This window comes from Megascapheus bottae, chromosome 13 (genome assembly GCF_031878675.1).
Source record: "Megascapheus bottae isolate mThoBot1 chromosome 13, mThoBot2.hap1, whole genome shotgun sequence".
In the NCBI taxonomy this organism is placed as follows: Eukaryota; Metazoa; Chordata; class Mammalia; order Rodentia; family Geomyidae; genus Megascapheus; species Megascapheus bottae.
Genome location: NC_143521.1, coordinates 31,479,659 through 31,492,480, shown reverse-complemented (window position 1 = coordinate 31,492,480; position 12,822 = coordinate 31,479,659). Strand labels below are relative to the sequence as shown.

General features: G+C 39.6%; 1 protein-coding gene and 1 pseudogene across 2 annotated transcripts in view; one reads left to right on the top strand and one right to left on the bottom strand.

Annotated features, from left to right (window-relative positions):
* Positions 1-12,822, bottom strand: part of Scfd2 (sec1 family domain containing 2) — a 304,676-nt gene that overhangs the window by 251,399 nt on the left and 40,455 nt on the right. The gene's annotated exons all lie outside the window — the stretch shown is intronic.
* On the top strand, positions 8,235-8,602 carry LOC150055763 (non-histone chromosomal protein HMG-14 pseudogene; annotated as a pseudogene).

Sequence of the window (12,822 nt, the reverse complement as noted above, 5' to 3'; positions counted from 1 at the left end):
ACTGCTGATCAGTTTAGAAAGTCAACAGTAGAAAAGGCAAGGTACTTATTTATGAAAAGAATTGGTTTTTGTATATTTCATGTAAAATAAAAAACATGATGAGAAAACCAGTTTATCAGTGAAGTTAACTGGATAATGCCAATATGTCAACAATGGTCCTAAAGATATTGATTAAACAAAACAATACATACATGGTTTTGCAAATTATTTCTGTTAATATTCTGCACAATTTTATAACATTGCTCTAGCAAAGTCAGCCCTTGATATCCAGTTTGTAAATCTTAAGATTTAATCAACCATGAATGAAAATTATTTAGAAAACAGACTTCCAAAAAGTTCCCAAAAGTAAAACTTCAATTTGCCATGTGTGGAGCACTGTGTTGAGCCCATATCAGTGAGGCAACATGGGATATACCTTGTGGCAGCTCCCCATCATTTCACAAGTCTTCAGTCTCTCTCTAGCACTCCTTTGATCACTGTTTGCCTCAAGTCTTGTTCATGTGCTAAGCAAGCCTATGATGATTATATGTCTATAGAACACACAAGCTTTGGGCTGGGAAAGTGGCTTAGTGGTAGAGTGCTCACTGAGCATGCACGAAGCCCTGGGTTTGATTCCTCAGTACCACATAAACAGAAAAATCCAGAAATGGTGCTGTGGCTCAAGTGGTAGAGTGCTAGCCTTGAGCAAAAGAAGCTCAGGGACAGTACCCAGGTCCTGAAGTTCAAACCCTAGGACTGGCAAAAAAAAAAAAAAAAAAAAAGAACACAAACTTTTTTTCATGTATAAGAACTATTTATATGACATTTATGTGTTATTGGAGGATACAGGATGATTAAAGTTATAATAGGTTATATACTACAGTATTTAAATAGGAAACTGAAATATTCAAGGACTTTGGTGTCTGAGGAATCCTGAGACCAACTCCCCAGGGATACCAGTGGATAGTGATACTCTAAATGAGGTGGTGACAGCCAGCAAGCATCTCCTTTGAGTAACGGTGAAACTTTTGGCTAATTTTGTTCACTGTATTCCTGGAGAACTGGAAGCAGGGGTGAGAAAATGTGATGATTCTCTTTACAGAATAAGAGGAGGCTCAACACTAAAAAAGTCTCTGAGGAAAGTAAGAATTTCCACTTGTCTGTTCTTTCTAGTAATGCTAGCAGGGAAGTCAGAGGTCATTTATAATTAACTGAATTTAATTCTATAGTCTCTGCTTCATTCATTCATGGATTCATGTCCTCACTGCATGTGTAATTAAAAAAGCATGCATAAAACACCTACTATGGCCTAACACTGGTAAGACAAGGAAAAAGATAGTAAGACATGATCTCTACTCAAGAAACTACATGTTGAAGAAGTCACAGACCAAGGTTTTAGAGCCCACATATTGCTTTGAATGTGATTTTAAGGATTTACTTGATTAAAAATATATATATATATTGGAAAGGATAGAAAAAAATACATTGGAAAGGACAGATAATGAATTTTCAGGGTGGCTCATACAAACAAGAACTCCAATCGGGAAATCCTTACCTGAAAACAAGACCTGGCAACATTAAAAGAATGAGTAATGAATAATCCTTTATACATTTTTTTGTGTGTGTCACAGGTCTTGAACTTGGTCTGGGTGCTGTCCCTGAGCTCTTCAGCTCAAGGCTACTTGCTCTACCCCTGGAGCCAAGCCCCATTTCTTATTTTCTAGAGATTAATTGGTGATAACAATCTCAGGTCCTTTTGTGCCAGGGCTGGCTTTGAACCTGGATCCTCAGATCTCAGCCTCCTGAGTAGCTAGGATTACAGGCATGAGCCACTGTGATCGGCTAATACTTTATACATTTTAACAATTTAAAAGGTTAATATATTTATCTTGTTTATGATTCTCTAGTTTATTCATAGCCAATCATCTTCTAGCTGTGATTAATCTAAGACTTCAATTATAGTTTAATCTTCAAAATATTGGATTCAGGGGATGGGAGTTTGGCCTACTGGTAGAGTGCTTGCCTAGCATGCACGAAGACCCAGGTTCAATTCCTCAGTACTGCATACATAGAAGAAAGCCAGAAGTGGTGCTGAGGCTCAAGTGCTAGAGCCTGGAGAAAGCCCAAGACAGTGCTCAGGCCCTGAGCTCAAGCCCAGGACTGGCAAAAAAAACAACAACAACAAAAAACTGGATTCAGGGCTGGGAGTTTGGCCTAGGGTAGGGTGCTTGCCTAGTATGCACAAAGACGGGGGTTCGATTCCTCAGTACCACATATAAAGTCGCAAGTGGTCCTGTGACTCAAGTGGTAGAGTGCTATCCTTGAGGAAAAAGTCCAAGGACAGATCTTAGGCCCTGAGTTCAAGCCCCAGGCCTAGCCAAAAAAATAAAATGGATTTACTCATTCTCTTTTTTCATTATTTTTGTAATGCTTGGAATAAATGAATCTCTTATGATAGACACTTTTACTGGGTAGAATCTACTTGACTTTGATGATTAAGATTCTGGAAGAACAAATGAATGAGAGGCTCATTCAAAGAGGCTGCATATGTGCAGATTTGAAGAACTGAAGAGGCTGCATGAAAATTAATATGAAAGAGTTGGGAAAATTTGTTTAGGCCAATAGTTCTCAAACTGTGCTCAAGAAACTCATGGAGGACTTCTCCAGGGAGTTGATGAGGTCAAAATTATTTTCATACTAATACTAATACTTTATTTGCTTTCTTACTCTCATTCTGTCAGGAGCATATAGTGAAATTCCCAGAAGCTGTGATGTGTGACAGGACAACAGATTGAATGCAGAAGTGAGTTGGAGAATCCAGCTGTCTTCTATTAAGCCAGACATTAAAGAGATTTGCAAAATGTAAAATAATGTTATTCTTCTCAACTATGTCTGATTCGAAAATACAATTATTTTAATGAAAATTGTATGTAGCATACATATTTTTTTAATGAATAGCATTTATTCTTACAATACTTAAACCAATTTCTCAGATGTTAATATCACTAGACATGATCCATACAAACAAAAGCTCTTTGGCCTCCATAATAATGTCTAAGTATATAAAGGGGTCCTTCGTCCAAAAACATTCGAGAGCCACTCTATTAGACTATACAGTGAAATGCCAGCAAAGACATTTGAGTGTTAGGTTTCACAGGGCTATTTCTACACAGGATTTTACTTCTTTACTTGCTTTCCTTCTCCTTATAATGCCTTATAATGTTAATTGAGTACTGCCCTCTGTAGCCACATTTTCTCCAGCAGAATTTAAAGTGCTCAGGCATGGCACCATTGTTTCTTCTATTGGAAAAAAGTTTCAGTATTTAATATTTATTTGGGGGGAACTGTCCTCCTGCCATCAAAATCAAATGTACCCTTTGATAGGTCTGCCAGGGAGAAATGATTCCTTCCCTTGGCGTTCTCCTGTGCACCCTGGAAATCTCTGCCCAGACTGTAACCTTGGCAACTGGCATGTCTGGAAGTTGTGGGAGGTCCCCCAGTCTGAAGTATTTCTTCATTCTCTGAGGTCACATCTGCTTCCCCTGTGGCCACACTCCTCCCACTATATAATCTCTCACTTGCAGCCATAAGGCCCTTTTTCTTCAGCCTGAGTCCGTCCCTCCCTCTCTCTCTCTCTCTCTCTCTCTCTCTCTCTCTCTCTCTCTCTCTCTCTCTCTCTCTCTCTCTCTAAACTTTCGCCTCTTAAACTGCGTGGAGTTTCCTTTTGGCAAACCTTTCACCCTTCTTTCTCCAAAGTTTGCAAAGTCAAGCACATATGAGAACTCATAAAGGACTAGGTCTTAAAAGACTCAAAACTATACAAATATGGGAAATATGGTTAGATTAGTAAAATATCTAATACATGCAGGCTAATACAACCATAATGAAAGTAAGCAAATTTTGCACATTTCACCCCCCAAACCAACAACACATTTTACAGTCTAGGACTGTCTAAGAATCACATAAAAAAATGATTTGCACAATAAAGTCCTAAGGAAATTGTTTGTGTGTGTGTGTGTGTGTGTGTGTTAGGCTGGAGATAACTAGAATTATGGACAAATTATCAATATTCATTAAGTTATAGATATTCACATTATGTCATATATACTATTTGTTTGCTCATTGTTTATTGACAGCCTTGGGGCTTGAACTTAAGGTCTGAGCTCTCTCCCTGACCCTCTCTGTGCTAAAGGCTAGCACTCCACTACTTAAGCCATGAGTCAAGGCATAAGAGTCTCATGAACTTACCTTCTCATGCTGTCTTTGAACCATGATCCTTAGCTCTCAGCCTCCTGAGGAGCTAGGATCAAGGTGTGAGCCACCGGCACTGGCCTTCTATTCATATTTTAAATGGAGTTTTAGTATAGTTATTTTCAGACAGCTCTTACCTGAGACCATTATTTTTTTGCTTTGAAATGGTAGTTTTTAAAAATGAAATCAAATGAACCATTCAGATTCTTTCTCACAATGATTACATCACTAATTTTTTTCACTAGGACAGTTCTTTTTGTCTTGTTAGAAAATGCAGTTAATTGGGGAAAAGATCTATAATGAAGAGAAAAACAGTTAAGTAGGTGCAGGTAGATAGGTGGCCAAGAAAAATATTCAGTGTATATTTATAAGTAATAATGGTAAATGAAGTATGTATAAACACATATGGAATACATAAATGTTCCAGCAATGATTATACTAAAATTTAGTAGGCTTTATGTAAAATGTGCTCATTTGGGCTTCTCTTTAAACAAAGTTTATGTTTAAAGATAACTGAGTTATATATAAAACTTTATACAGGATTTTCTTAAGCATAAACACAAAGATGAGTAAAGCTAGAATTGAAATCATAATTCTACTTCATAGTTACAGGTGAATTGAAATAAAATTCCTCTGGAGGTGTGCAGAACCACAACCAACCCCCAAACTGCACCATTTTTTTTTTAACTAAAGGAAGAGGAAGCCTCTAACTCCACTCATTTCTCTGTATGTCTGTAGGAATGTAGTGAACTAAGTGAGACCTCCAAAATCTTCCTGTTTTCAGTTAGACACAATTAAAAAGTACTTTAGCTAAAAAAAAAAAGAAAAAATACTAAGAGTTCATACACAAGACATGCTTATTCAGGCTAAAAGAAACCTCAAGAATTCAGATGTGCAGAGTGAATGAAAGAGATCCAGTGGAATTTAAGATCAAAGACTTCTTCAAATTCCCTCTGATTAAACTAATAATAACATATGGCTATTAATGCTTAGTAATTCTTGAAGATATACTAAGAAGACAATATAAATGATAGTAATAATAATACCATTAGCTACCAAAGGTTTACAAGGTCTCAAACTCTGACCAGCCATCCTCCCAACCTTACCTCTATGCTTCTGCACTTCACTCCAACACTTACAACCCAGCAGGGGTATCCAACTTTCCAGGGGGGATTTTTCCCATCCTCCTGCCTCCATGTAGAACACTTTCTCCTCTGACAGGAGGTTCTTTTGTGCCCCAGCTGGCTTTGAACCTTGATCCTCAGATCTCAGCCTCCTGAGTAGCTAGGATTACAGGCATGAGCCACCTCATCCAGCTGACCCAGCTTTATTTTTCAACTAGTCCTCACCAATAGCAATACTCAAGTGATTCAAGAGTCAGTAAAGCAAGAACATAAACTAATGACCAGACAATACAGAAAACTACATCAGCCTCTAAACCATTATTACACATACTATTATGCTAACATGTTTTCACATACCTGTGGGGTTTTCCATTCTGAAATTTAAATTCTAGGAAGGAACTATAACACTCCTCTATCCCTATTGCATGGAGTAAGTATCAGTCACATACAAATGCTCAATTCATTACTTGTTGAAATTAGTAACAGCAGTTTGTGTCTATATGTTAATATTTTCTAACCCTTTATCAGAAATTCAAAGAATAGGAATGTAAGAAGTGGAATGTAAGTCTGAGGTCCATAAGTCGGCACAGAATAGATGCTTATACACCCATGCTCATAATAGCACTATTCACAACAGCCATGATATAGAACCAACATAGATGTTCATCAACAAATGAAGAAAAGGTGGTACCTACACAATGGAGTATTATTCCTCCATAAAAAAGAATGACATTATGTCATCTGAAAAAAAATGACCGGAACTAAAAATAATCATACTGAGCAAAATAATCCAGACACAATAAGATAAACACTGCCTATTTTCTTATGTATGAAATTTTAGTGGCTTATACACATAATCCTTCTATTTAAAAGGTGGAGACGTTGGAAAAGCACAGGCTGGAACCAGGCTAAGCAGAAAAGTCTGCAAGACTATCTCCATTTGCCAGCAAAATGCTAGACTGGACTATGTTTCAAGTGGCAGATCATTTGCTTAGCATGATTAACTAAGTTCAATCTCATTACCTCAGAATAAATAAATAACAATAACAAAAATAAGAAACTATTGGTGGAGGTGACTAGCAGGAGATAAAGATGATGGAAATAGAGGATATGACTAAAGAACATTGTATGTATATATGAAAAGGACATACTGAGGGAGCAATTCAGCTCAAGGTTAGTGCTTTACCACTTGAGCCACAGCACCACTTCCAGTTTTCTGGTGGTTAATTAGATATAAGGGTCTCATGGTCTTCTGTGCCCGGCTGGCTTTGAACCACAATCCTCAGATCTCAGCCTCCTGAGTAGCTAGGGTTACAGGCGTGAGCCACTGGTACATGGCTAAGGCCCATTTTTTCCCATACATTTTTATTGTAATAGAGGTGTCAGTTATATTTGCCAGATAGAAGGTGCACTATTCACACACATTGATACCCCTTCTTATGTTTTTCTCCTTATTTCCCTCCCCCCACTCTAAGGTCCATTTTTAAAAGGGTGAAGAAATGAAAGAACACTATATTTTTCAATTATATTTTTATTAACCTTAAGTAGTTATATAAAGGTGTTACTATTCAACAAATGAGCAAAGGATTTAATTAGTGACTTAAAGATCAGATCCAGGGCTTTTGTTTGTTTTGCCAGTCCTGGGGCTTGAACTCACCATCCTTGGATTTTCTCAAGGCTAGCACTCTACCACTTGAGTCACAGCATCACTTTCTATGTGATACCGAGGAATTGAACCCAGGGCTTCATGAATGCAAGGCAAGCACTCTACCACTGGGCCAGGGTCCCAGCTCCAAAACGATATCCTTAGACTCCCAATCACAACAGTCCTTGACTATTGAAGCTAAATTTCTCTGTCTTTCATTTTTCCCAAGGCCTTGTCTTGATCTTGTCTTGTGATAGAAATTGCAAAATTAAATACAAGATCCCATTCAATGCAAATCTTATGATTAAAAAGGCCTTACTGCCGGGTACAGTGGCTCATGCCCATAACCCTAGGTACTCAGGAAGCTGAGATCTAAAGATCATGGCTCCAGCCCAGGTCCAAAACGACCTGAGGCTCTTGTCTCCAATTAACCTCTAGAAAAGGGAAAGTGGTTGAAAAAAAAAAAAAAAGAAATGGGAAATGGGGTTTGGCTCAAGGTTTAGGGGGCGGTAGCCTTGAGCTGAAGAGCTCAGGGACAGCGTCCAGGCCGAGTTCAAGCCCTATGACCCACAAAAAACATAAAAAAAGGCTGGGAGTTTGGCCTAGTGGTAGTGCTTGCCTAGCATGCATGAAGACCTGGGTTTGATTCCTCTGTACCACATACATAGAAAAAAGCTGGAAGTGGTGCTGAGGTTCAAGTGGTAGAGCTCTAGTCTTGAGAAAACCCACGGACAGTACTCAGGCCCTGAGGTCAAGCCCAGGACTGGCAAAAAAAAAAAAAAAGTCTTACTAATAACTTATTCTTGATATCATGACCAAAATTTGGAATGACATTGGGTCCTCATCTCTAACTCCCTCTCCAACAATGATTTGTGATATGTATTCCGCTAACAGACATCCCCACTGCAGTAACCTGTCAGGACTAGCTGTCTAATTCTGTTTTTGTTTTTGTAAAACTACCTAAACTGCTTGACACCTGTGTGTGGTGTTTCCTTGTGACCACCTGCATGTGATGTTTTCCTGGTGAACAGGACTACCTGTGTGTGGTGCTCTCCTTTAAAAGCTCAACCCCAGGAAGGCCGGCGCTGTTCTCTATCAGTGGGGAGTAGCCATTGCGCTGCTATTAAACTAACTCCAAGTTCCGTTCGCTGAGTGCTGGTGACTATTACTGGGGGGCTCGGGGACCCCAAAAAGGCTGGGATATAACAATCAAAACTTTTGGATAAAATTTTATTATGAGGGTCCCTGCAGCTCAGGCGGCGGAGGAGCGGCAGCGTCGGTCTAGGAAGGTTCTCGAGCGCTTCACTCCGGCCAAGGTGGAACCCAAGCCCAAGAAGCCCGGGGAAAGGATAAATCTTCGGACAAGAAAGTGCAAACAAAAGGAAAAAGGGGAGCAAAGGGCAGACAGGCTGAGGTGACCAGCCAGGAGACAAAAGAAGATTTGCCTGTAGAGAACAGGGAGAGGAAGAACGAGGAGGATGCAGTCTCTGATGAAGCAGAAGAGAAGGAAGCCAAGTCTGACTAACCATACAACATGTCTTACTGGTGGTCCCTGTCTCCAGTCTTGTACAATCCAGAGGAATATTTTTATCAACTATTTTGTAAATGCGGAGTTTTTTAGTAGCTCTAGAAACATTTTTAAAAAGGAGGGAATCCCACCTCATCCCATTTTTTAAGTGTAAATGATTTTTAAGAAGTGAAATCATTTGCTGGTTATTTTTTGGTACAACCAGAAACCAGTGGGCTAACTGAATTCTGGGAGGCCTCGGCCGTCTTAACATTCCATAGGTGGAGGGGGGGTTAGTTTTCTATCCTGTAATACAAAAGATAGTTAATGGCAATTTTGGAGTCGCAGTTGAGCATTTCATGTCTTGAATATTTGAAATTCTAGTCCTGTGTTGTTTACTCGTAGAACTGTTTTCCTAAAGGACACCACTCCTTGATCCTTTCTGTGAGAACTGTGTGCTGTCACACCTCCTCTCGTGGTAGTCCAGTTTTCCCAGTTGTTGTGTTATGAATGATGGAGAAATGTGGGTGTGTCGTGCACACACTGATGTTGTGATGTGGAGGTTATATAACAGGACCAACATTTGGAATATGAGAACTTAGTTTCCTCTTTGGGAGTTTGCTTCCAGGTCTGAAGCTGGAATGTCACTGGAATACTTTTCAAAACAGTTCATGGGTTTGGACGTTTGGTACATGTGCTAAGAATTGTGTACAAGTTGAAATGTCTGTACTGATCCTTGACACAACCAATAAAATCTCAATTATGAAAAGAAAAAAAATTTATTATGAGGGCTGGGCCTTTGGCCTAGTGGTAGAGTGCTTGCCTAGCATGCACGATTCCCGTATGTAGCATATACATAGAAAAAACCGGAAGTGATTCTGTGGCTCAACTAGTAGAGCTCTAACCTTGAGAAAGCTGAAGGACAGTGCTTAGGCTCTTGAGTTCAAGCCCCATGACTGGCAAAAAAAAAAGTTACAAATTACTGATTACTTCATTTCTTTCACTTGCTCCACATGTAGATTGCAAACCAAGGCTATTTATTGTACTGGATAGGACAACCAGGTGAAAATTAAAATGGCATTTCCAGAAGAGATACTGGGAGACAGTGTGATGAAATAAGGAACAGAAGGAAAGTAGCAGCTCTCTACAGCAGGCAGAAAAACCAGGCCTTCACCACCATGGAGCAAGGGCGTGGGGCAGGGGGGCGGGGGGCGGGGGGGAGGAAGGGAGAGGAGGTATGTTACCAGAGAGACAGAAGAGAAACCACAAAGAAAAACAGGTTCAACCACACATGGGACTGATTCTGCTAACTGTGTCCCTGTGTTTCTGGTGTACCTGACATGACTTGGAAAGAGTCGAATTTCAGTATCTGAGTTTCCTGACCATACTGTTTTCCCATTAGGTTCATTACTAAAACAGCCTTTCACAACATCGGTTACTACTTTGAAATTGTCTCCATACAATCTCTCATCTGGATTATGTCTTTTCCTTTAGCCCTCTCTCCTGTTTCTTTAACACAGAAAAATGGTAAAAATTGTAATCATGTTCTAAGAATGAGAGGAACAACAATGACTCAAGGAATTAAGAATAAAAGTCACTTATTAAAACATTGAATCCTGATTGTATTACCAAGATAGTATTTAGCCAGCCCAGAGAAAACCACTGTGTATGTATGAGTTCCAGCATTCTTCTCCATGCTTTGATGGAAGAAAATTTTTTTTTTTTTGCCAGTCCTGGGCTTGAGCACTGTCCTTGGACTTTCTCAAGGCTAGCACTCTACCACTTGACCCTCACCACCACTTCCAGCTTTTTGCTATGTGGGGTACTGAGGAATCTAACCCAAGTCTTCATGCATGCTAGGCAAGCACTCTACCATTAGGCCAAACTCCTGGCCCCCAGAAATTATTTTTAAACAACTGCAAACAGACCACTAAAAGTAGTTGCCAAAAGCTGAGTTGTCATTTTTATGGAGAAGACAATAGCATCTATGAAAAAAATATTAAGTGATAAACACTTGCTAATAATATTTTGAACTTAGTTTTTTATTTGGAGTTTTTATTTAGATTAATAACTTACTGTGATAACTAATGACAGTTCTGAAGGAAGGACTATGAAAAAGACATGGAACTTCTACATCAATTAAATTCAGTAAAAATAGAAGAATTATTCTAATATTTTTCCCTATAATAGTGATCCCAAATGATTTGCCCAAGACCAGTCAGTACAAATTCTGGTTATCATATTTAATCACGATTTCTGAGATACGTCAAAACATCAAAGAGCTATCCTCACAAGTAATGTGCTAGGAGAACAGAACTGGTGCCAAAAAGTTTAAAGACCTAATTTGTACTGTGTCCTATCTAGTTACTGTTAGCTTTGAAGAGCTCTACGCATTTAATTTGGGACCCAGATATTTGCAGACAAAGGGCAGTAGCAATTTCTATAGCAAAGTATTTCTGTAGTCTCTCAAAGGATGTTTTGTATTTTTCTTCCATAAGAACATGGACTGGTCACCAGATGTGTAGCCCATATGGCACATGAACACAAGGGCGCTGAGACAATAAGAATGTGGCTAATGTGCTCACCAGGCCGAAGCAGTCACCCTGACATAACAGACAAATTTTGACTTTTGGAGGGGTGGAGGGAGGGAGGGGAATTATTTTTAAACCTACAAATATGGAACAGCAACTTCTCCAAACCTTTATTTTGTTGTTTGTTTGAACAGGAATTATCCAAATAGTTTATAACTTGGTGTATTTTATGTAAAAGAACAGATTCACATTAAAGATTTTTTTAAAAAAAGAAAACAGTCAAGAACAGAAAAAAGTTCAAATCTGTCTGCTTAAACTTTCAAGGATTTATACAGTAAATCAGTCACTAAAGCCTACATAATTTCTAGGTTATATTTAGATTTTTTTCCCTTCCTCCCTATTCTCTACCACACTGAGAGAACCACAGCATACCAGTTATCATCAGAACTCTGTGCTCTTGCCCATCCTCTGCCCACACCATGCAGGTCTTCCCACTGTCCTTCACTCAAAATTTTCCTTGCCGAAGAAAAATTTTATTTTTCATATCTTTTAAAATGAATCACTGCAAATATTTATTCATTCATTCAGTCGTTCATTTATTTGCTTATTAGTACTGGGATCAAGCTCAAGGATTTTTTTCCTACTATGCTGTACCACTAAACCATATCACAGCCCTAAAATTACCAATAATGGACTTCTATTTTGTGTGTGCGCGCGTGCACACATGCGTGTGCATGTGGACATGCTGGCCCTGGGTTTTGAACTCAGGCACTGTCCATGAGTTATTTTGCTCAAGACTGGCACACTACTACTTGAGCCACAGCTTCATTTCTGGCTTTTTTGTAGTTAGAGATAAGAGTCTCACAGACTCTCCCGCCCAGGTAGGCTTCAAACCACAATCCTCAGATCTCAGCCCCCAGAGTAATTAGGATTACAAGTGTAAGCCATCAGCATTCAGCTTGCATTTCTACTCTAATGCAAAAGAAATAAAGGCACTAGCCAGGCACACTAGCTCATGCCTGTAATCTTAGCTACTCAGGAGGCTGAGATCTGAGGATTGAGGTTCAACGCCAATGCTAAAGTCTGTGATACTCTTATCTCCAATTAACCACCAAGAAACCAGAAGTGGTGCTGTGGCTCAAGAGGTAGGGCAGTAGCCTTGAGCTGAAGAGCCCAGGGACAATGCCTAGGCCCAGAGTTCTTTCTTTCAAAGAAAGAATGAAAGGCAGTACTAATGATATCTGGCATTTATGCATAGCTCTATGTTGTTATCACGTTAACTCTTTTATGCTCACTTGGTTCTAGAGACTTAATACACTAAGAGCTCTTAAAAATGGACAAAACAAGGGCAGGAGTATAGCCTAGTGGGAGAGTTTCCGGGTCCTTCATCCCCAGTCCCTCTTGAGGAGGGATGGGAAAAACACCCCAACCAGTCCAAGCCACCAGAGGAGAGGGCCCACTGTCCTCCTGCACTCAGCCTTGCTTCTCCGGAGCATGAACAGAGACGCCATGCAGCTTCCTCAAGGCAGGAATCTTTCTAGCTCTAAAACTCCCCTCCTTATATTGGGTGCGGGAGCCTATCAGCACAACAGGTGGGCAGGATAAAGAGGTCCACTTGTTTACCCCTACTACAGATCTCAGCAGAAAGTTATTAGAATGGCGTTACTCGGCCCCCAACATCTCCCCCGTTTTTATCTTAAAAAAGACAAAACTTAGAATATGTGGGGCTACCACCATATTAGATCGGCTGTGCCTGTCTTAGCCGTCTCCAAGCTCATTAACAGC